This window comes from Mustela nivalis (genome assembly GCF_964662115.1).
Source record: "Mustela nivalis genome assembly, chromosome: 16".
NCBI classification, from domain to species: Eukaryota; Metazoa; Chordata; class Mammalia; order Carnivora; family Mustelidae; genus Mustela; species Mustela nivalis.
This window is the reverse complement of record NC_139035.1, coordinates 60,247,028-60,272,604: the sequence shown is the minus strand read 5'-3', so window position 1 is coordinate 60,272,604 and position 25,577 is coordinate 60,247,028. Positions and strand designations below refer to the sequence as shown.

At 46.2% G+C, this 25,577-nt stretch overlaps 1 protein-coding gene and 1 pseudogene across 5 annotated transcripts in view; both read right to left on the bottom strand.

Annotated features, from left to right (window-relative positions):
* The window catches only part of RXRG (retinoid X receptor gamma), a 205,893-nt gene that overhangs the window by 158,220 nt on the left and 22,096 nt on the right, over positions 1-25,577 (bottom strand). The gene's annotated exons all lie outside the window — the stretch shown is intronic.
* Positions 1,647-2,080, bottom strand: LOC309849691 (ribosomal biogenesis factor pseudogene; annotated as a pseudogene). The gene has a single exon. The product of its transcript is annotated as a ribosomal biogenesis factor pseudogene (transcript).

The following is a 25,577-nucleotide window of genomic DNA, read 5'->3' as shown; positions in this document are numbered from 1 at the left end:
GAATCCATCACTTGTGGGATACCGCCGGGCGAGGGATCTGCTATGCCCGGAATGCTGGGCTCTTGTCACCAGGGCCCAGGGGAGAAAACTGCCCACATGGAACAAGTTCAGACCATCCGTGTGGCTCTGCCATGCCATGACCAGAAAGGGGGGTACCCCGGATCGTAAGCCAGCTGCAACAGAGAGCTGAAACTCGGGCTCAAAGCCAACTCGAATGGGCTTTCCTTTTTTCAAAATGCAAGACACTGGAGGAGGCGAGCATGACTGGGGAAGCCCAGGTCTGGAGATTCCCAAGGAGTGAGGTTTGGCCGGAGGCTGTGGGAAATGCTGAGAGCTGGGAAGGGAGACGACTCACTAAACGTGAGTCTGTCTTCTCCCCATCATGGCCCCTCAGGACTGCGTGATGAGCGGGAACGTACACAGGCAGTTCACAGAGAGCGCATGGACAGCGAAGACGAACAGCTGAGCACTGAGGGCACCTGCCTTGGCTGAACTCTGTGTTTCAAAAGGCCTAGTTCTAAAGTAACCCACTGTTATCAGGTGCCTGGTGTAGGTTTTTTGTTTTTTTTTTTTTTAATATTTTATTTATTTGACAGAGAGAGATCACAAGTAGGCAGAGAGGGAGAAGCAGGCTCCCTGCTGAGCAGAGAGCCCGCTGGGGGCTTGATCCCCGAACCCGAGATCATGACCTGAGCTGAAGGCAGAGGCTTAACCCACTGAGCCACCCAGGCGCCCCCTGGTGTCGGTTTTAACCTGGGAGCGCACCTGTCTAAGCGCCTGTGAAAGGCACGCAGAATGCAGGATCCCCGCCTGCCCCGCAAGGAACAAGCGATGGTTGGAGACTCCGGGATGCACACAGAGACGGTGAGTAGCCTCACATCACTGGATCCCAATTAACAGAAGCCTCCGAAGAAAGGAAAAAAAGGAAGCAAGCAAGGAAATGGGGGGGGGGGGTAGGGAGGGGGAGAAGGAGAGAGGAGGCGGGGCGGGGAGAAGGAGGGAGTGAGGAGGGAAGGGGTCGCAAGTGGAAGGGAGGAGGGAGAGGGAGAGAAGGGAAGAAGAGAGAGAAGGGAGGGAGAGAGAAACCCAACTCCACGCAAGACGTCCAGCCAGGGTTGTGGTCATCAAAGTGTGGAACCTGTACAATTTGCATCAGAGTCCCCCGAGGTGCCTTGTCACAGGACAGATGCTTTGAAGTGGGACTTCAGAACTGGAGCTGTCGGGGGACGTCCCCAGGGCACTCGTGGGCAGTCTGAGGTCTGAGGACTACGGGCGTGGGCTCTGCCGGTGGTCGGTCCCCACGCTTGGCCACCGCACCTGCCACTCCGTCTCCAGCTACCAACTGCACCGGACAACGTCGTGTTCTGAATGGTGGGCGCAGAGCTAGGTGACGCCTTGAGCCTGTGAAATTACATTCACAGGAAAGCATGGTCTTCAGAGTGAGGCAGATTCCAACTCGACTCCCATTTCCACTTTTTCCCAGCCACGAGATTTTAGGCACATGACTTGAACCCACCAAGCGTCAGTTGTCTCATCTGTAAAATCCTCAAGAGACTGTTGACCGTGATCGCCAGGCAGGACCCGCCTCTGCCTCACAGCTCTCTTTCATTTGCTGGCTTGGAAGCCTCGACATCTTAGAAGGATTCTTTTTTTTTTTTTTTTTTAATTTATTGGTCTTTCTGGGGTATCTGATGTATCTCCAGTGTATTACAACTGAGCCATTAATCTTGTCGCTTCATCAACATTAACTGGTTGTTCATTTTCAGGACACTGCTGAGGAATCAGCTGTTTCTGCAAAGGCTCAAGGGAAAGACCTTTTGAGAAATGTGCAAGTTCCCTTTTGTATATCTACGAAAGCTTTATTCACTCTGGTAACTTTTTCATTATTCACAATGTTTATCTTCTTAAGGTTAGTGGTAACTGGCTTTGCTTTGTTTTTAGACTTAAAGTTTTTGTGGCTGGCTATATGAAATACATTCCCGGACTTCTGCCCTCTTAGTTTGTTCTTAGCCATTGTCTTCAATATCCTCGTGCAACAACTCACACTCCGGGTGACGCCATGGAGACCCACAGGATCTTCCGGAAGTTCTCTCAGAAGGATTCTTCAAGGGCTAACCCTAGTCAGACCTCAGCCTAGGATTTCATCTGTTTGATCTTACGCGTTGCTCAGAACATTCTGCTGACACCATGGCCTCCAAGCCTTCCCAGACGCATTTCTATCAGAAATACACACACACACACACACACACACACACACACACACACAAACACACACCTCTACACCCTCTTTCGTTCCTGTAGGCTCATGTGCATCCTTTAATATCCTGCTCAAGCATTACCTCTACTTTAAAATTTTCCCAGACCCTACAACCCTGTCCCACCTCAATTATACCCACTGCTTAGGACTGCTTGAAGAACCTGAACCTGAATGAGCTCCCCAAGTCTGATCTCACCACATTGTGATGATTAATTTTCTGCTGTCTCTCCCCATGGGATGATGGATTCCCCAAGGAGAAATACTTCCTGATCTCTGTCACCTCAGCACTTAATATCATGCCTAGTATGCAGGAGAACTCTATGATCTGTTGGGTTTCTATACTCCATATGTAAAATATGAAATTATAAAACTGATTATTTAAAGTGTTACAACTTACTACTCACACCATTGTTTTCAAAAGCCAGTTTAAGTCAGGGGGAAAAATAATCACACTAGGTCAGTGTGTTAGGGTTTTAAAAAATCAGAACCACAATTGCTCAGCTTGATCCCTCTACCTTATTCATTAAATCTGGCTCTGAGTTACAGAATCCACCGGATAAAAGGAAGATTTTCCACCATCGAAAATATTAACAGGACTATCTCTGACCCTGAAGGCAATTCCAGCCAATGCAGCAAATACTGATCAAGTATAAAACACTAAGTGAGGATCTGTAATTCGGAAGATTTGTAATTTGTAATTTGGAAGAAAGAATCCTTCCAAAATCATAGATGGACACTCCCAAGGTTCCCAAGCCGACCAGGAGGTGGGCTGATGGGCTCTTCCCCAGACCATCTCCTGGCGTCAGCCTTTTTATCAGATTCTGATACAAGCAGCAAGAGCCACATTCCCGTACCTGGGCACGACCCAAGCTTACCTTGCTGTCCAAATCCAAACTGCCTCCCTTATGAATCACTGCCCATGACTTTGTCCTGCCATTTCCTCTGCCTGAGCTTACCTTTTCCATTCAAACCATTAGTAGTCACTTTCAAAATTCTACTCAAATAATAGCTACCATTTCCTGAGTGGATCTATGTGCCAAGCACCCTATTAGAGGTTTTATGTACAAGCTCTCAATTTAAATCCCAACAACACTATGATACAGGTACTATAGGTACACAAGTCACTTAGTAAGTGACGGAGCCAGGGTCACGTGGCTCAGTTGGTTAAGTGTCTGCCTTCGGCTCAGGTCATGATCTCGGGGTCCTGGGATTGAGTCCTGCATTGGGCTCCCTGCTCTGTGGGGAATCTGCTTCTCCCTCTCCTTCTGCCTCTCCCCCTACTTGTGCTCTCTCGCTCTTGTCCTGTCTCTCAAATAAATAAATAAAATATTTTTTTAAAAAAATAAGATGTGACTCCACACCCCATGCTCTGAGCCACAGAGGCACACAAACCTTCAGGAGCTCATTAAATAGTCACGTACTACCCTGTGGATGAGGTAATAACCCATTTTACAGATGAGGAAACCAAGGCTCAAATGGATGAATTCCAAATTATTGAAGCCACTCCAGCACTCCAAGCCACTCCAGCTTGGCCACCTCAGCTGTCAGCTGGCCGCCATCTTGCCAACACAGACAACACCGTGGCCGGCCGGGAGAAAGGCAGAGCTGAGATAAGAGGTGGCTGGAGTTACAATCAAGCCTCACTAACGGATTTGTGGTCTTTGCAGTCGCAGGAGGCATGAGATTGCAACTTTTACTTTAGTGTGACTTCTCTTTTTTTTTTTTTTTAAGATTTTTTTTTTTTATTAATTTGACAGAGAGTTAAAAAGACAAGTCATGGGGCGCCTGGGTGTCTCAGTGGGTTAAAGCCTCTGCCTTCGGCTGAGGTCATGATCCCAGGGTCCTGGGATTGAACCCCGCATTGGGCTCTCTGCTCAGTGGGGAGTCTGCTTCTTCTTGTCTCTCTCTCTGCCTGCTTCTCTGCCTACTTGTGATCTCTTTTTAACTGCTGTTTGCAACCCAAGCAGTCCAATCCCATAAAAAATGAACCATACAGGTGAGACCATAAAGTACTGTGGTTGACTTTTTAAAGACTCACATGCCAAAAGTTATTCATCCAAATGTGAATGATTCCTTTCAAAAGAGTCATCTCAGGGGAAAAGAAGTTGCCAGTAAATAGGCAACCAGAGGGAAGGAGACTGACGTATCTACAAATTCCAAGTATGTGTAATTACAGTATTAACCAAGCACAGAACAGTACTTTGGAATGAGCGACGTACATCAATCTGCAAGCACAGTTGCTTCACGTCGTAGAAAGAAGTAGCTCAAGGGACAGGAAGGGAAAGTATTTGCTCCTAGACCCATTCACACTCCAAGCTGTCCCTCTCTCCCTTAGCACACGGGCTGCCCATTCTGGACATTCGTGAGTAATCCGCTTCCTACCCAGGAACTAACAGCCTTGAAACCAGCAGATAAAATCCCAACTCTCAGCAAAATGAGGTCCCAAATCCGCAGACAAGCGATATACCAGAGTGTACCTTTGGCCTCAGATTTTCCCATTCCCCGCTGTGACTGGGCTGAGCCGCACCAGACCCTCTCCTGGGACCAGTTCAGCAGTTCAGCTAAGGCAGCACATTTCCATGCCCAGTTCCTGACCCATGCCCGGCACTGCCGCCCAGACTGTGACACCAGTGGAAGTGAGTCACAGGACCATGCTTACTCACCACAAGCCATGAAATGATGATGGGGGTTGCCCCCCAAATTCTCCCTTTAGAGCTTTGCTATTTCTCCTCCTGTGAACAGATCGATATTTGGGATCATTATGCAACCATGGAAAGATCACATCAGCACCAAGAAGAATTACCTGGGTTTAAGAAAAAAATAGGGGGGTGCCTGGGGTGGCTCAGTTGGTTAAGCATCTGACTCTTGATTTTGGCTCAGGTCATGATCTCGGGATTGTGGGATCGAGCCCCACACCAGGCTCCGCACTCAGCATGGAGTCTGCTAGAGATTCTCTCTCTTTCCTCTCCTTTTGCCCCTCTCCCCCCACAGGCTTGCTCTCTCTCTCTCTCTCTCTCTCTCTCACTCTAAATGAATGAAATGTCTTTAAAAAAGAAGGAGAAAGGAGAAGGAAGAGGAGGGGAAGGAGGTGAGGGAGGAGGAGGAAGAAGAGGGAGGTAGGAACTTCCAAAATAAAGACCTTTAGAATTCAAATCTGAGCGTCTTTGCCTCAAGCTGATCTGTGACCTCCACCATCGGAGCTGAAGAGTTGAGAGGAAAGTTCTGTTTGACCCTGTTGAGTTTGGACCAACCACACTGTTGACCCCTTTACCCCTGCACTTGAGAGTAAACACCCAGATTAACACTCTGGGCTTCCAGCTCATAGAACACACGCAAAGCTGTAGAGAGACGCTGAGTCCAAACTGGCATTCGGAGAAATCGGAAAAGCAATGACTCGGGCACCAAGGGACTCTTTGGACTGCCTTTCCCCACGCCCTTTCTAGTCTCACAGAGCACAGATGCGCTCCGCAGGTCGTGCCCCATGCTCCCCATCTGCCCAAACACGCTCACTCAAAGCTCAGCCTGCGCTGGCGGCCACCCCCCTTCCTGCTTCCCTTTCTCAAATGCCCTCCTTTGCCTCCAGGACCTCCCCACCCTTGCCAGGGAGCTCATCACTCAGTTCCACTCCCTTCCCATGATAGCATTCCGCACGTCATGAACAAAAAGAGCAACCCATCCAGAAGCCTGCTTCCTTCTAGAAGCAGGGGGAAAGGAAAGCTTCTGAAGGTGAATGTGTAGGGGTTGTTTTGTTCTGTTTTGTTTTTGGTCTTTATCTCATTTTGCTCACCAATGTATGGAAGGAGGCTGAGATCTGAAGTCAGATGACCTGGATTGTCTTGGTCACTGTACGTGACTTCGGGACAATTTACCTAAACTTCCTCGCCTCAGTCTCCTTATCTATAAAATAAGGTAACAGTAATGCCTTCATCACAAGGATGTGGTGATGATTAAATGAGAAAATATGCTTTGTCATAAAACATAACAAGAAAACTATGAACTGTTCCATGAAAATGATTCTCGATCTTGCTGGCTTTAATTCTTTACATTGGTTTGGATATTATATATGCACCGTCCTCAATTGTTACAGAAGGTTTGAGAAGATACTAAGAGATTATAAAATGGCCTCTTTTCCAAATTGTCCACTTTGCTTGAAATAGATTTTTTTTTTTTGGTTATTTGCTTTTTTAATGGAAAATCAGTTGACATAGAATGTTATATTACTCTCAGGTGTATAATGTACTGATTTGACAATTCTGTGTTACTCAGTGATCACCACAATAATGTAGTCACCATCTGCCAAGTTGGTCACTTTTGACAATCTTGGCTAGAATATTGAAGATTATTGCCTGTGTAATGAGTCACCTGCTTCTACCAACCTGTTCTGGAAAACTCCATAAAGTAGAATACAGAATCTTTTGACCATTAATTCTCAGTCTGAATTTTTAATTCTCAGACTCAAGCTCCACATAAAATTTCCAAGTCTTAGCTATCCATAGCACAAAAGGTATGTCTGATCGGATCCCCTTTTAAAGAGACTCCCATTTATTTTGCATTGTAGAAATCAAGAGTCCCGTATCCCTGAGTTTCTAATGAACAGCAGGCAAAGGCATCAGACGCAGGTTATAAGAGGACTAGATTCGAAGGAACAGGAGTATAAGAACCAGGACCAAAGGAAAAAGTCACTAGAGTACTTACACGAAAATACCCAAATCTATTCCTTCTAAAATAGATGAAAAAAAAAACTGTGAGTATATGTGGATCCAGTGCTCTCCAGTGAAAAAGATTCCAAAGTAATCCCTTCAGATTCCACGTGGGAAGGTGTCAGTGCAGATACATCAGAGACTGGGTAAAAGGGGACCTTGAGAAAGGGAGTCACAAAGTGACGTGCAAGCTAATGGATGGTGGCACTTAGGAGCTCCTTGAATTTTGAGCTTCCCATGTGGGACACAGATAACTATGCACCAGGTAGAAGAAGAACCCACCAGCCCCTGTAGCTCCCACTCACGAAAGGAAGGCAGCAGTGGGTATCTTTTCCCACCCCCAACCCCTGAATTGGAGGAGCATCGCCTTTTAATGGAGATCTGGTTCCCAACTGCCTATCTGCGAGCTCATCCCTGGACTGAGGGAAGACGATGGATGAGAAAGATGAGCAGAAGCAGCTGGGAAGAGGTTTGTTTTTTTTTTTTTTTTAAGACTTATTTATTTATTTATTCATGGGAGACACAGAGAGAAAGGGGCAGAGGCAGAGGGAGAGGCGGTCTCCACGGGACTCGATCCCAGGACCCTGGAATCATGACCTGAGCAGAAGCCAGACACGTAACGGACTGAGCCACCCAGGTGCCCTGGGAAGAAATTTTTCATAAGACTATTGAATTGTTCTCTTCGCCAGATTCCACACCGGACAGATAATCAGCAACAAAGTTAATTTCCCCTGCTCTTTTTTTTTTCCTTTTTTTTTTTTTGCATGTTTAATTTTTTATTTTTTATAAACATATATTTTTATCCCCAGGGGTACAGGTCTCTGTCCCCTGCTCTTTTCTAATGAAGATATGCCATCTTTTGTAGAACATACAAGTTTTGTGGGTTTGGGTTTTTTTTTTTTTTAGATTTTATTTATTTATTTGGCAGAAAGATAGCACAAGAGGCAGAGCAGCAGGCAGAGGGAGAGGTGAAATGGGCTCTCTGCCGAGCAAGGAGCCCGACGCTGGGCTCTATCCCAAGACTTTGGGCACATGACCTGAGCCGAAGGCAGCCGCCCAACTGACTGAGCCACCCAGGCGCCCCTAGAACGTACAAGTTTAAATAGGTGGGTTGTCTGGAGAGCCCCAAAATTCTGCATAACTCCAGGATTTCCTTATGTGAGAGTCTTCCCATAGATTATCCACACCATCATCAACAACTGTAGCTAAAAAGGAAATAACAAAACCTGGATTCCACTCCCAAACAGGCATTCAGCTCTGCCCAAGGTGGTAAGAGACTAAGAGCTCAAATTATAAGACTTAAACTTGACAATGAAGCCCAAATAAGCATAACACCCTAAGACATTTTTCATTGCTCCCTCGAGTTCCTCAGCTTTTTGCTGAACCCAAAGCTCATCCACGTGTGGCTGGCAAAGAAAATACCTTCAAAGGCAGAGAAAGCTGAAGAGGGCTGTCCATGGGACAATAGGCTCAGCCATGGAAACTCCACACTCCAGATTGAATTTCAGAAGCAGGACAGTCAGGCACCACCAAACCAGGCCCAGCGTCATGGCGATGGCTTCTACCTCTCTAATCTGGCTCCATCTCTGAGTCAAGAGAAAACCTGGAAATGTTAGAGTCACCAAACATGAAGGCATTTGCAAGAGACCCAGGACGCCATCCTCAAACAAGAGCATTTCCCTTTTCCCTTAATATCGACCCACCTTCAAAGAGTGATCACATTAAATCTCTCAAGAAGAACCTGACAGGATGTTGAGATGCTCCAGAGGGAAGTCCAGTAGATTTTCTCCCAAATAGGGAAACTCAGCTCTTCAGAGCATACTTCAAGAATCCTAGATCTACATAAGCCTTTAATTGCAGACATTGACATTAGGAAATAAAATATACAGAGACTGCACCAATCTTGACAGAAATGTCAGCCAGCCAGCAATTCATTCAGTAAATATTCAATTAAACCAAACATCGACATATAAAACACCCATGTAACAAGCAAAATGAGGAATAGACCATAGTTAACAGACTCTGCCTTCAAAAACAAAGTCAATAGGTGCCTGCATGGCTCAGTAGGTTAAGTGGCTGCCTTTGGCTCAGGTCATGATCCCAGGGTCCTGAGAGAGGGCTCCTGCTCAGCGGGGAGTCGGCTTGTCCCTCTGCCTCTGCCCCTCCCCCCGACCACCGCTCAAGCTCTCTCTTGCTCTGTCAAAAATAAATAAATAAAACCTTAAAAAGGAGACTCACTCTTCTTTCCTTTCTGAGTCTCCTGGGCAATCTGTCTGTGTCTATACTTTCTATGTCTTCAATAAACTCTGCTCTCACTCCCTCTGAGTTTGTGTTTGATTTCTAACCTGTGGGAAGCCATGGACTCTCTTGGCTAGTCCTGTGGAATCCCACTCTGGGTCCTTGGACCCAGCCAGCCTGCATCAAAAAATGTGGACTGCAGGGGTGCCTGGGTGGCTCAGTCAGTGAAGCATCCGACTCTTGATTTCAGCTCAGGTCATGATCTCAGGGTGATGAGAAGGAGCCCTGCATCGGGCTTTGTGCTCAGTGGGGAGTCTGCTTGAGAATCTCTCTCTCCTTCTCCCTCTCCCCCTCCCCCTAACATCCTGTCTCTCTCAAAATAAAAATCTCTCAAAATAAAATCAAAATCTTAAAAAAAAAAAAAAAGGTGGACTACAATACTACTCCAATTACAGGCTAGGAACGACTGCTGCCTCACACCAGACCATTGTTCTGGCCAGCAGAGGGAAGAGTGCAGAAATTAAGAGAATGCATTTAGACATGTCCATAACAATTTCACAGTCACCTATGTCTGTTGAGCCTAATAATAAAAATTAGGTGTCCTGGGCGCCTGGGTGGCTCAGTGGGTTAAGCCGCTGCCTTCGGCTCAGGTCATGATCTCAGGGTCCTGGGATCGAGTCCCACATCGGGCTCTCTGCTCAGCGGGGAGCCTGCTTCCCTCTCTCTCTCTCTGCCTGCCTCTCCATCTACTTGTGATTTCTCTCTGGAAAATAAATAAATAAAATCTTAAAAAAAAAAATTAGGTGTCCTATCTCTTAAAAAAAAAAAAAACTTCAAAAAAAGAAAGAAAGAAAGAAACCTAAGTCAAGACACATACAGAAAAACAAAAACAGATCAAATCCAAATTACCATAATATAAAGCAGAAAACAGGGGTACCTGGGTGGCTCAGTCGGTTGAGTGTCTGCTGTCAACTCAGGTCATGATCCCCAGTCCTGGGACTGAGCCCCGCATTGGATTCCTTGCTCAGTGGGGAGCCTGCTTTTCCCTTTTGCTCTGCCCCTCCCCCCTGTTTGTGTGTTCTCTCTCTCTCTAATAAACAAATAAACAGGTAGAAAACACCGCCTTCCCTGAGAAGGATACATATAAAGTGCCGTACTCGTGTGAGTTCAGAGAAGGCTGAAATTATTGCGGGTGGACGGGGTCATGGAAAGCTTCACAGGGAGAAGAGTATCTCAGATGACCTTTGAAGGATGGGTAAGATTTCAACCTGAAAGATGGAAGAAAAGTGCATCCAGCTGGAAAGATTGGCCTAACCAATGGATCTGAGGAGGCGAACACAGAAAACAAGACATTTTTCAGTCTGGTTGGAAAATAGGCTGCAAGGCATATAACAAAGGCTGGGGAAGGGTTGGAAAAATGAGCTATCACTCTTTCATAGATGGCCTTCAATAAGAATTTGGAATTTATATTGTAAATAATGAAAAGACACTAACAGTTTCTGAGCTCAGGAGAGGCACAGTGAGACTTCAGAAGGTAGATTAGAGGAAAATGTAACCAGAGGCAAGAAGACCAGTCAGGATAGCAATATGATGGTGGAGGTGAAAAACAAAGATCTGGGATTTCAGAGAGGAGATGAAGAGGAAGGGGTTCCTAAATGTTAGGGTCGACAGGATTTGGTCATTGGTGGTCATGTGGGACATGGACATCAATGGCCATCCTGCAGTGTGCATTCTGGGTGTCTGAGAAGACAGTCCTATTATCAACAGGAACAGAACTTAGGGGTGACAAAGTGCGTACCAAATGCGTATGTTCGGTTGTCAGCTGGCAATGTGGGGCTGGGGCCAGGAAGACACGAAGGAGAAAACCTCAAGGTCTCGTGCTGTCCCGTTACTTGGTCTCCCTGTGAATTTGCCATGGTTGACACCTTTCCCCTTGAAATTATCCTCTTGGGTTTCCAGACAGTACTCTTTCCTTGTTTTCCTCCTTCCTCTATGCCAACTCCGACCTAGGTTCCAAGAGCTCCTCTGCTGCTACTTGTCCCACAAGCATTTCCACAGAGCTCCAGCCTCCGTCCTTTTCTCACTCTCTATTCTGTCCCGGAAAGGTTTGTCTGCCCTTTGCTTATCTTCCCCTCCATGCAGAAGACTCCTGAAGAAGGCAGGGGTCGGGGAGCACAGACTCTGAAATCAGCCCAGGCTCCGACCCCAGCTCCTTGTTGGATACGTCATGTTGGACGAGTCACGTGTCCTGATCATCCTCATGCATAACATGTGGTGAGAGTGTTGTGAAAAGGATCTAAGGTGAGGATTAAAAAAGAATCTAGCACATTCTCTAGTACCAGGCCGGATTCTATATTATCTGTATTCAGAAAATACAGAATATAGATCATGCACAATCTGACACAGATAATTATCATTTGCTGGGGACTTATTATTCAGTCGAGTCCTCAGTAAATGGTAATGATTATTAACCAAATTTGTAACTCAAAATCTAGTCTCTCTCCTGATAGCCAGGTCCAAATAGTCAGTTGTCCAATGGGAAGGAGCCCCAGAAGTCCCAAAGCGAACCCACCGTTTTCTCACCTCCCACAACCCTTGGTTACATTCATCCAGTCATCCAGATTAGAAGCCTAATGGGACGTGTCCCATCTCTCTCCCACCCTCCGCCGCCCACATCTATTTCTTATCAAATCCTGTAAGACAGTGATTCAAAAAGGCATAGAAGACCCATTATTATCTCACCCCCACTCCCCTGTCCAAGCTCACTTCCTACCACTCCCTCTCCTGCCCCGTAGGCTTACACGTTCTGCCCCCCTGTCATACTCACAATGACCAAGTAATCTAATATTTACCCATTTCTTTCCTCTGCTTGGAGTGTCCTTCTTCCAAATGGCCATGCCCAATTTGGATAATTCCTACTTGCCTTTTAACACTCAGCTTGTGCCACTCCCCTGGGAAGCCTTCCCTGGCTCCATAGCACGGTACAATGCCTTTCTCTCTGCTTCTATAACAAAGTGTGCACTCCTGTTGAGCTACTTGCCACATCAAGATTTTGACTTGCTTTTCTCTCTTCTCTAGTAAATTGTAAGGAGCTTATGGGCAAAAACCGTTATCTTATTCGTTGCTTGACTCCCTCCTTCCGTATCTAGCACAGTACATAGCACATAGAAGGTCCTTAAATGATTTCTTACATAAGTGAACAGCTGAGTAATCCAACAAAGCAAGATAATCCTAGATGCTTCACGCCCCCCCCCTTTCTGTCCACATAGTTAATCATAAAATTCACATAGCTTGCCTTCAGTTCAAAAGTTTTTCTGGTTTAGTCCATGCCTCTGTAACAATAACCAATTGTTTTCTATCCTATTATCCAAGATACATATTTTTTAAAGATAATGGATGGTCTTTATTTCCTTCTTGGTGATTTTCTGCATTTTCCAGATGTTGTTGTTTTCTCGGTCTATACCAAATCAGTCACCTGACAAAAATTAGGAAATGTAAAGGAAAACCTGAAAGAAGTTTAAGTCTGCAAGTATTTTTAGACTCCCTCTAACCCCAATAGTTGAGTACTGCGGTGCCTAAAGACCAGCATTCAGAATACCAAACTGCCATTGTCTCGGGTGTTGGGGCGGGGGAGGCATATAGTAAATTCCAGGTGACAAGATATTAAAAGGGAAAAAAAAAACAGAATATTTTTAAGCACATCCTCCTAATTCAAAGATGACAGGTCCTACCAATAAGGGGATGAAAATAAAGCCATTTCCCAGTTTTCACAGTGAACCTACAAGACCAGTGTTAGATGTCCATCTGCAGCCTCTGTCTACAGAGGCTCTCCTGGTTTTTCTGCAGCCTCATAGGGCCAACGTCTCTACCCTTTCATTGCCCTTGCCTTGACCTTCAGGAATAGCCTGCTGGAAAGCATTTTATCCTGCCATCACCTTCCTGGGTTCCTGCCCCCTGAACTACCCCCTGACTTACCCCCCAACAGACACCTGGACTCTGGGCCTGAGCAGTCTCCCCCAGCGTCTGAATGGACAGCCCCTCTGTATGCTGGGCTTCCTCTAGCACTCTGGAGCTGACATTGTACTCCAGAGTTCTAGACTTTTTGATGGAAAGTTCTCTTCCAGGTTGAGAGAAAGAATCGCAGAAAAGGAAAACCCTCAAGAACTAGACGCTCAAAGATCCGTGACTTAGACAATGCTGCCACCCTCTGGCCAAAAGTAAAAGTACTCCTGGTCTTCTCGTGGAGTGGAGGGATCCAATTGGTCATCTCATGTGGCTTTGGAATGGGCAGCAGCTGCATTGTTAGGACCATTACTGCTAGTGCTCCAACAATAAATTTTTGATATTTATAACATAATCACAATTACAGCAGGCTTATGAGTCAGAGCTGCAGCAGAAAGTGAGGTTCTGGGAATGCTGAGCAGGAAGTCAGTTCAGACTTTAAAAAAGAGACTAAAGGGGGAGAAATGTTGGACAAAGGACCCTGATGAGAAAAATAGACGGAGAAAAAGGCAGGTAACCCCGGCAGACTTCCACACACCGCACACTGACTGAACGAAGCACATTCACATAAGGAATTTAATTTAATCCCTACTAAAACTCAGCAAGACTAGCATTTTTGTGCCCATTATTAGGGCAGGTAAAGGCCAAGAAAGCTACAGATTTGCGAAAGCTCACAGGTCCAACAGGGCAGGGCTGGTTTGAACTCCGTTCTGTCTGTTCCATTCCCAAAGTCCCTTCTGATTACATCAGACCAAAACCACCTGTTCTCACTGCTCAAATTGTTCAGGGCAGACACTGAGTCCACAAGAGTGTTTTCTGTTTTAATCACAGTCACCTGCTGGGGTGTTAAGTGAAGTCAATGTTTTGGTTTAAAGGTTAAATGTCCAACAAAGGAATGCACAGTCTGGGAAATCTGGTGCCACGGACTCTGCATATCCAGGAGGGATCTTCCCCCGACCCCTCTTTTCTGCCTCATTTCTCTCTCCCCTATAAAATCATCTACCTCACTACAGATGAAATAACAGTTTAAAGCTCTGCTATCCAGTTCAACGGTCACTAGCCACATGTGGCGAATGAGCATTTGAAATGTGACCAGTCTAAATCGACATGTATTGGAGAGGTAAAATAGACACCAGATTCCTAAGACTTCATACAAAAATAAAAATATTCCTTACCGAAGATCTTTATATTGATTACATGGTAACATGGTAATATTTTTGATTAGGTTAAATAGTTGTTAAAATTAATTTCATCTGTTTCTTTTTATTTTTTTTTATAAAGCTACTAGAAAATTTTTAAATTACCTCTTTGGAAAGCCTGACATTTCTATTGGCTAGCAATCCTTTAAAGACATGCAAACACACTTTTGTAAATAAAGACATTTCATACATTAATTAGTACAAGATAAGGGCATGAAACCAAAATCTATTTCTTCCCCAGCTGATAGACAGCAAACTGCCACCTGAAGTTCAACTAAGACAGCTATAATTATTAACCACATCGTGCAGAAACTAATGAAGCCTGATTTTTTCTGATTGTGTGTCTTACGGGTGACTGACTTGTTCACTAATTATCCCAAAGTTTTCATCCTGCAGATTACATTAATAACAGTGTAATTTGGATATTAGAAGCACATGGCCTATCGGGCTCAACGGAGAACTTCATGTTGCTTACATTAAGGAAAGTAGGATCTCTTAACTGCTCCACTCAGAGCTTTGCTCCGAAGGCTGTGAATTTTCCCATCCCTACTGCGTTCAAAACCGTTAAAAGTGGAGGGAAATCTCAACCTGAGCAAGACCAGTCATACCTTAAGGTTAAACCAATTCCGCTTCTGAGGTTCCTTCCAGGCCAACTGATGCTTCTTGGCAGGTCTTTCTTTCTTTCTTTCTTTCTTTCTTTCTTTCTTTCTTTCTTTTAAGATTATTTATTTATTTATTTATTTGACAGAGATCACAAGTAGGCAGAGAGGCAGGCAGAGAGAGAGAAGGGAAAGCAGGCTCCCTGCTGAGCAGAGATCCCAGGACCCTGGGATCATGACCTGAGCTGAAGGCAGAGGCTTTAACCCACTGAGCCACCCAGGTGCCCCTTGGCAGGTTTTTCTTATCAAAAACAATGCTGGAAAAATGGCCTTAGAGAAATCTAAAAGCCAATGAACTCTTAAAAATAAGACATATTCGCAATTCCTAAGAATTTATAGGACCAGTTTAGTTAATGACTTCCCAGGGTGATAAACCACTCACTGGTCCAAACCATTAGTTACCTCCTCTGCAGGGCCGTCCGAACAACGGTCACTTGGGACTAGAACACATGAGCAAATGTAAGAGCCAACAGGAATGCCCCCTGCTTGCCCAAGAATTTTGACAAGGCTCCTCTCACCTTCAAGCCAGGCTCTATGTCCATTGTGATGCTGAGTTTCTAGAGAGGAGGAGGCTGGACTAATTGATTTCTCAAGTTCACCTTCAAAACCAGATTCTAATCCTCCACTCTCCACAGAAAGGAACACACCCAACCAGTTAAACTGAAATTTTAAAAAATAACCTTGGCCTGAGATCTCCTAGGAGCCCATAGGAACAGTGTGCAATGCAAACTCAACAGAGATCTTCTGCCAGCTCGCCTCAATTTTCTCTGCTATGTGTGATATTTTCCGTGGATGAGACCAGAGATGTTGGTTGTAAATGATAGTCAGATGTTTAAACAATTTTGTTGCTGAAACATGATAATTTCCAGAAGCCCCTTTTCCATACATGGTATCTTTTGGTGAGACCCACCACAAAGAAAATGAGTTGTACAAGAAGAATGGCAGAAGATCTGGAAAATAACCAGGAAACTGGACCATAGCATGCCTCAAACAAAACAAAAAATCATTAATAGGAAACAGGCCAGTTTTTAAGGGTCATGGAAAGAATATACACTGGGTTCTCAGCAACTGGCTAGGTTTCAAAGTCAGTAACCTCCAACTTGTCAGGGAGGATTGTGGTTAATGCTGCGAAAGACATGTGTTGAAAGGTTTCTAGTTGCCCTTAAATTCCTGAATTTCTACTCAGGATATCATACCACACATGTGCAAAACAGAAAAGTCTGGTAGATTTTAAATGGATCCTCCTGTAAGTAAGCCCAATATATAAAATCTTAACTTGTAAAATCAATGCATTAGGAGGTAATCAAATATAAAAAAAATATAAACTTCAAACTATTTTTAAGTAAAACTTTCTCATTCAGTTATTGGGTTGAATCACACAAAATTGCCAAATTTTGACTGTTTTGACCAAATAAAGCTAAAATCCTGGCAGTCTCATGTGGGTCAATGTTTACATTTCATTAACACATAGGTGCTAGAAAAATTAAAGAAAGAACTAGGAATCCCTACTAATTTCAAAGTAACAAATAGAAATTTTTTAAAAGTATCTCCTAAATAACAATCCATAGTCAACAGGAAAACATTTTGTTCAACATTTTCAATTCCGGTCTACATAATTTTTCAGTAACATACCTACAGCCTCTTTTAATCTGAGTATTACAGGATGTAGCTGGTGATCACTAAGAACCTTAGAAATGAATTTGGCAATGCCTAAAATAATAGTAATGAATTCCACACTTACATATTTTCACATTTACGTACTTCCATATTTCAAACTATCTTTGACATTAGTCTATTAAGCCACGTCCCTGAATCCTTTGTGGAAATGAAGCAAAGATGGAAGAGAGAGACAGAGAGCAAGGAAAGATGGTCTATTCTGATGAACAGAATTTACACAACCAATGAGGATTGCTTTCAAAGTCCCCTCGTGGGGAGCTGTGTGTCTACTTCTAAGTGGCTCAGCCACATTGCTCAGAATGTGTATTGAATTAGTCCTGAAACTGCCTTCAGAACTACCTAAGAAAACCAGTACCCTACTTAATAATCCTATTTCTCCTCCTCCCTCTTAAATTTCAAACTAGGGCCAACCACTATTAACCTGCTTATTTCACGAACTTAGATCCAAATGCTTTGGGGTTATTTGCTAAATACATACATCATTTATCCAAACCCATAGAGCGCACAACACAGGAGTGAACCCTAACGTAAATCACGGACTTTGGATGCTGACGCCACGTCATGTCGATACAGATTTATCAGCTCTAACCAATGTACCACATTGGTGAGGAACGTTGCTGATGGGGGAGGCTAGGCATGGGTGAAGGCAGGGGCACGTGGGGAACCTATCCACCTGAATTTTGCTACGAACCGAAAGCTGCTCTAAAAAAATAAAATCTTCGTTTTTAAAAATTGCATAGGGGCACCTGGTTGGCTCAGTGGGTTAAAGCCTCTGCTTTCGGCTCGGGTCATGATCCCAGGGATCGAGCCCCATATCGGGGTCTCTGCTCAGCAAGGGAGCCTGCTTCCTCCTCTCTCTTGCCTGACTCTCTGCCTACTTGGGATCTCTGTCAAATAAATAAAAATTTTTTAATTGCATAAAAATAAGATTAAACACCGCTCTTGGGAAAGGGCTGCTTGTCTACGTTGAGGATATCCGGGAATGCCCGGCACACGCTCTCCCCTTTCCCTCTGCGTCCCCCTTTGCCCCTCCTCTCCATCATCAGTGCCCTCCACCCTCGGAGAAGAAAAACCAGGTGTGCGATCTATAAACCAAGGCCGCGAGGAACGAGCCGCTGGGGAGGGTCCCTGGGGTGGCGGGTCCTGGGGGTGGCCAGCCCAGTCCCACAGTGGCTTCGGTACATCCCTTCACTTTCCGCGCGCACGGACGCGTCCGAAGGTTGCGCAGCGTGGCCGGGGTCGCCAGGGGGCGCTCTCCCCGAGACGGGAAACGCCCCGCGCGCGCCGGGAACGGGCAGGCGTCTCGCGGGCGACCGAGGAACACGCGGGGAACGCGCTGTGCTCGCGGAAAAGCGGGGAGGGGAGAAGAGGGCGCAGCGCCCACGTTTCCAGTTTCCTCAAACGACTACCATGACCCGTAAGTTACAGGTATTTCTCAGGCCAACGTCGAGGCAAGTGATGTCCGCTTTAAGGCTGACTAACGGGAGGAAGGACCTCAGGGATCAAGGCTAAGCGGCAGCGCTCCCCTCACGGACCCACAGCGGCGATGGAGCCCATCGCCTCCCCTTGTCGGAAGGGCGGGAAGGGCTTGGGGGCTGAAGCCCGGGCTCCGAGGCGTGGGGCTCAGCGCGGTCCGCGGTAAGCAGTCCGCCCCCGCAAAGATGCCTCGGTACGACGTCCCCGAAGCAACCCGCCCGCCCAGCAACCACCGTGACGTCCTCCCGGGAGCTTACCGGCGCGCCTCCGCGTCCCTTTTATAGACGCGCCGAAAGGCCGTCCAATGAGCTCAGCGCTCTCTGACGCGCTCTCCGTGCTCCGCCAATCAGGCGCTGCTATGTAGAGCCCGAAGCTGAGTGGTCAGACTCCCGGGGGGCGGGGTTGGGGAAAAGCAGGGGCGGGACTCAGGTGCGAAGGCTCTTCTCCCGCCGCGGGGTGGAACGGGTCTGAGAGCGGAACGCCCTGGCTTCCAGGCAGGGGAGGGGCCCGCGGTCAGGGGGAACCCAGGCACGTGAGAGCCCCTAAAGGGGTGCTGGGAAGCCCGCTCCCGGCTGAGATTGCACACTCTCAGCGTTGAAGTAGCTGTTGCTGGAGGCGCCGGGGTCACCGCCTCTAGGGCTTGCTCCCGAGCCAGGGAAACTGAACAACCCAATAATTAATTATTATAATAATAACAGTTGTCCCTGAGAGGGGACAGTTGCTGCAGGCCAAATGAAAGTCTGTAATCGTGCGGACTCCGAGAAGGTTTGGGCGCGCAGGCGAAGGAAGGCTCTGCTGAGTTGAAGGAGAACGTGCTTGTTGGTTTTTCAGGGGGAGAAAACATCGTCAGCACAAAAGTCAGTGCAGTGGAGGGGTCGGTGTTCTGCAGACCCGTGAGGCTTCCTAAAAGGAACCTGGGTTTCAGGAAGAAAGGCTGGACAAAGATTGTGGGGGAGAACAAAGGAGAAAGAGGAGGGAAATATTTGGAAAGTCTGGAAGAAGAAAGGCACAGCTGAGTCAGTGGGAAAGAAAGAGAAAGAAATGAACATTCTCGAAGCTTCTGTTCTGTGCGTAAAAGGACTGTTTTCTGGCCCACCCTCAGGGTACATGGAAAATTTAAAAAGTGATAATAATAAAAATGAAAAGCTGCTTCCTTCTGGAATAGGTTGAGGCTGTTTTACATTAGTACTGCCCCTAAGAATCCAGGACGCATGTTTGTCAGGCTTAGGGTTGGCTGGACTCGGGTCCAGGCCCAGCTGGGTAGACAAAGGACACGAAGATGCCTGAATGCTTAGGAAGGAATTCTCATCCATCAACACTCAGAGGGTAAGATACTGTCCTCCAGAAGCTTCAGCAGAACAATCTCAGAATATGGTCGGTCCTTTATCAGAATTATGTTAGATTCACTTCAGTTTCTTTGGTCAAATGCACCTGACACGTGGCATTGTGCTTTGCAGACGTCCTTTCTCTGAAAGCAATTGTTCCGAGAGGAATACAGTGATGGATTTTCAAAAGCCCTACACGTGTGACACCGTTGTACGTTGCAAATCACTGTGCTCCCCCACTCCCTTCTCCTCTGACAGTGTGTCTGGCTGGACGTCCTGTTCTCCCAGAGGCTTTGCATCTGCTTCACCAAAGTCACATCCCATGGCTCACATCATTATGCAGTTCTTTCTTCTTCTCCCAGTTTGTTTCTGATTTCCACAGAGGCTGTTGTAATTCTGAGCTCACTATATATAGAATTACTTTTCCAGGAATGTTGCTAGTGAAAGGAAAGGTCTCTCATTTCCATTATGGAGCTATACCAATGTCTTACCTTCCCAGTCTGTCTTATGAAACCAGTGTTACTATAACTTTTCACTTCCTCGAGCAACTCCGCCCAGTTACTTCTGCATTTGCTCCCTAAGACTTTCTCTTGTTTGATTGTGAATGTTTAGAGGCTCAGAGCTCTCTTCATTAGGAGTCTAGCACCTGTTCTTCCTACAGCTCTGAAACTGGATAGCGGAGCGAAGAGTGCTGAAAACAGTGTGCTGGTTCTCTTTAATTTTCTTTTTTTTTTTTTTTTAGATTTTTATTTATTTATTTATTTGACAGACAGAGATCGTAAGTAGGCAGAGAGGCAGGCAGAGAGAGAGAGGAGGAAGCAGGCTCCCTGCTGAGCAGAGAGCCCGATGCGGGGCTCGATCCCAGGACCCTGGGATCATGACCTGAGCCGAAGGCAGCGGCTTAACCACTGAGCCACCCAGGCGCCCCTGGTTCTCTATAATTTTCTAACTAACAAGGCTACTGTCTAGCTTCTACTGTCTCCTGACTCATCCTTTCCCCTTTTCATACAGCTGACCCATGTTACTAATGTTTTAGTCATTCTGTTAGTAGATGTTCAAGCCACTCGAGGGTACGAGCAAGCCTTAACCTCTCTAGAGGTTCCTCAGTTCTGTTGGCCTGAAGATCTCAGTATCATTCTGCTGCATGGACAGGTTGGTGTGTGCTCTTCTTTGATATTATGTTGTATCCTTCTAAATGGTTCTTGGGCTGCTAAGTCTTTGGAAGGAAAGAATAGAATAGGAATTACCTTCCCTAACTCCTGCTCTTCTGTCCTTTTTTAAAATGTCAAATATTTTGGACCTCCTCACTTAATCCTAAATCAGTATAGTCTGAGCGTTTGGAAAAGAGGTATCAGAGAAGAACAAAAAGATGAGTGGAAAAAGTTGAAGTGAAGGCCTTCTCTCAAAAGTACCTGATCAGGGGACACAGCTGTGTAGGACAGACTACTCTAGAAACAATAGGGTACCAGAAGAAACACCGAAGTTCACAGGCAGATCTGCACTCTGTGTCCCAAACAGAACGCAGGTGCAAGGGAGACCCTGCACGCTTGGGGTCATGGGCACAAGCTCCTGGATTTCGATCCCACCTCTGGCACCTACTCTCTGGGCAACACCAAGCAAATTACTCAGCCTGAGTTTCCTTGTCTGTAAAAGGAGCTAAAATGGGACCAACTACATAGGGTTGTTGTGAAGATTAAATGGGTCAATAAAGGGTACATGGGTGGCTCAGTCATTAAGCGTCTGCCTTTGGCTCAGGCCATGATCCCAGGGTTCTGGGATCGAGCCCATCATCAGCTTCCCTGCTCAGTGAGAAGCCTGCTTCTCCCTTTCCCACGCCCCCCCCCCCCCGCTTGTGTTCCCTCTCTTGCTGTGTCTCTGTCAAATAAATAAATAAAATCTTTAATAAATAAATAAATAGGTCAATAATACAAAGTACTTAAAGTAGGACCTGGCATTGGAAGTGCTATATACGTATGAAGTATCACTGTTACCAAGCCATGATTCTCAAACCCACAGCAGTGTGAGCATCTCTGACAGAATCGGTCTTTGTGTATGGACAGTGAAGCATGGCTACTTCTCGTTACTTCTTTCTTTTGTTGATACCAAATCATCAAATCTTTTAGAATCTCTAAAACTAAAAAACAGAGTTTTATTTAAGCCCAAGTTAGGACAGCTGCCCAGGAAACACACTCTCCACAGGAGGTGGTCTGGAGAATTAAGAGTTTTTAGAGGACTATGTATACTCTTGACATCTTGTAAAAGCTCCAAAGTCTATAGATTAGCATAAAGGCAGACATTGTAAGGCAGACATTGTGAGTTTTATTGTAAAGGAATGCAGGGGAGTAGGAGCACTGATCAGTATCTCAAGGACAAGATGGTTTTCCTCCAGGCTACTATTCACAAAGCAGATGTACAGTGTGTGCACAGTGGGCCATAAATCAGGCTTTGGGTTTAAACAAAGTTTACATACAGTCATATTGACTGAGAAAGAAATCAAAGATGCCTTTAGATTTTTCTCTCATCACTTTCTTGTCCTTGGGTGTCCAGCAAGGTTTTGCTTAAACTATAGGGAAAATATCAGAATCTGTTTTCATCTCTACTACAGTAAAAGGATGGATATGAGCCGTCATCAGGATGCTAGAAATTCCCCTACAGGAGTTCCTCTGCGACCCTCTTAGCATCAGCAACAGCAGCGAAGAGACGCAGGAGTTCCCCGTCTGCTCCCCATCCCTCTCCCCCACAGCTGCCAGTACGCCCGATCAGATCCTTCAGCGCTGCCGAGGACACAAGGTGGGGGGGGCGGGTAGGGAAGAGATCCATCACTGAAATTAGGCACTGCTCGTGGGCACAACCCAAGCGACTTTCAAAGGTGCCGGGGGACAGGCAACATCAAGAATATCCAGGGAGTGAGAAGGTGGAGCGTTTGACGGGAAGTGATAAAGTGGCCACGAGGTGGCAGAGAGTGACAGAGACTCTGTTTCGCAGGAGCGCCCTGACTCTTCATCCTTGACGCCCTTGGAAGCTCTCTTTGAGAACACTCCAGTCTTCTCCCACATTCCACGTTCCGGGGTCCTTTTTCTTTCCCTAGTCCCTCTTTCCTTTCAGAAGGCTTCCGTTTTCCCTGTCACGACGCTGGGTTCCTGTTCTCCCAGTTGCCCTGCTTGCTGCCTCTGCTGGCAACCCCCAGCGTGGGAAGGCGTAAGCTGCTCCTCCCGCAAACCTCTAAGTCCTGTGTTGCGTGGAAGCTGAGCACGGCGGGTGACAGGGTTCCCCTGGCTTCAGCATGTCACCAGCCGGGCTGGGGGCCAGCAGCCCTGCATGATGAAAGGCTGCTGGCTTGCTTTATGTCACCTTCCCAAATGTCCTGAGTGGCGTCACTCTGAGTTTTCCAGATGATACGATCTTCCACGGAGGACATATATGGGGGCCCTGAAGTTGGAGGAGCGCGAGCAGACCAGAAGGGGCCTTCCCTCCAAAGCCCTCCGTACTGTCCCTCCTCTGAGAAGGGCAACTGTGCGGTCTCCCTGTGTCCTAGAATGGCACCCCAGACTCTGCCATGGTTGTCCATGGAGAGTTTTCTTCTTCCCCTGTCTTCCTCAAAATGAAGCCTATTGTTGGGGCACCTGGGTGGCTCAGTGGGTTAAAGCCTCTGCCTTTGGCTCTGGTCATGATCCCCGGGTCCTGGGATCGAGCCCCACGTCGGGCTCTCGGCTCGGCAGGATGCCTGCTTCCCTTCCTCTCTCTCTGCCTGCCTCTCTGCCTACTTGTGATCTCTGTCAAATAAATAAATAAAATCTTTAAAAAAAAAAATGGGGTGCCTGGGTGGCTCAGTGGGTTGAGCCGCTGCCTTCGGCTCAGGTCATGATCTCAGGATCCTGGGATCGAGTCCCACATCGGGCTCTCTGCTCAGCAGGGAGCCTGCTTCCCTCTCTCTCTCTCTCTCTGCCTGCCTCTCCGTCTACTTGTGATTTCTCTCTGTCAAATAAATTAATAAAATCTTTAAAAAAAAAAATGAAGCCTATTGTAAAACATCCTTAGTAACTCCGGGAGCATGCCAGCCACCACACCTTTGCTGTCTGCCCCTCTTCAAAAATCCATTTATTTTAGGGCTGATCCTAAATGTAGATTTATTTAGAAAATGCAGCTCAGGGGCGCCGGGGTGGCTCAGATGGTTAAGCATCTGCCTTCGTTCAGGTCCTGGGATTGGGCCCCCACATGTAACTTCCAGCCCAGCAAGGAGCCTGCTTCTCCCTCTCTTTCTACTGTTCCCCCTGGTTGTGCTCTCTTGCTCTCTCTGTCAAATAAATAAATAAAATCTTTAAAAAAAAAAAAAAAAAGAAAGAAAGAAAGAAAAAGAAAATGCAGCTTACTGGCATGTAACTAAAAATCCATAAATAAGCCGAAAAGCCAAACCCAAGGAGATTCCCCCACTCTTCATCCTGCATCAGACAAGAGTGTCTTCTCTCCTTCCAGGCGGGGAAAGGTTGGCTAAGTAAGAATACAATTTTGAGGAGAAGTGGGGGAGAGGAAGGGCACATTTTGTTTTCTCCTTGAGAGACAGCAGCAAACCCCAGGAATAGAACGCAAATGCCTCCATGTTTTGGGGGGTGTTCCTGAGGCCCCTGCGCATTGATGGGGGGCTTCCAGTCCCCCCACCCAGAAGAAAGAAGAGTTCCTGAGTGGGATGTGACCCTTGAATGAGAGAATATAAGTAAGAGTGCTTCGTGAGAATCAGGTGGCAGATGGGTATAAAGTATGTGAACCCACACGGTGGTCAGGACTACGTGACATGTCGGGTCTGTGGCTGTTTGGCAAATACCGACAGCAAAATGCTGACTGTAACTGAAATCCAAGTGTCATTGGTTCAAGAGCCCTCACCTATATAATAAAGAGTTTCCATACAGTATATTTGGGAAGAAGTTTTGTCCCATTTCCTACATCACCCAATTCTAGACCAACCATCTCCATTCCATCATGGGCTGTCACAGCCTCGCCACCGGCCACTTTTACTGGTCCAAACCACTTCCCCAAATCCCAGGATGCTACCCACATACTGGCTCAGGAGGCAGGAAAATCTATTTTCTACTGTGTTCATGGCATGAATAAAGACGTCTCCCTTAATTCCTTACAGTATTGTTGAGATCAGGCTGAAATGGTTAACAAAATTGACTGAGAGCGAGACTCATATATGAAGTATATGAACAGCAAATGAGTGATTATGTCACATGACTCTATTATCCCACCATTCCTGAGAAACAGGGCTCTTGGTGACAAAGAAAGGCGACACAAATACAAGAGGCTAAGTTAAAATCTGCATTTGAAAAGAGAAGTATCAGTAGTAACTTGTGAGCTATTTTATCTAAAATATTCCCTTGCTCTGTCCACTGAAAAGGCCAAGAAAAAATGATCAACTCGGTATCAGTGAACACATCTTGTGCCAATATTGTGGTCCTGAAATAATTTTTTAATATTTTATTTATTTGACAGATGAGATCACAAGGAGGCAGAGAGGCAGGCAGAGAGAGGGGGAAACAGGCTCCCCGCTGAGCAGAGTGCCGGACACGGGGCTCCATCCCAGGACCCCGAGATCACAACCCAAGATGAAGGCAGAGGCTCTGACCCACTGAGCCACCCAGGCCTGAATATTGATCATTTCTGGTCCTGAAATATTTTTACCATTAAAAGAAACCATGGCTGGGGCACCTGAGTGGCTCAGTCCGTTAAGCATCCAACCCTTGATCTCAACTTAGGTCCTGATCTCAAGGGTTGTGAGTTCAAGCCCCACGTTGGGCTCTACACTGAGTATAGAGCCTACTTTACAAAAAAAAAAAAGAAGAAAAAGAAGGAGGAGGAGGAGGAAGAGGGGGAAAGAGAGAGAGAGAGAAAGAAACAAAGAAATAAACCATGGCTTCTTGAAGAAATGGCTGATTCCAGGTCTGAGGCAGGAAAGATAATAGTGACTGTGTAACACCTCATGGAAAATGACCATTAGGGTGTATAAACAGGATTCAGGGGACATTCACTGGTGAGGAAGTAATAACCAG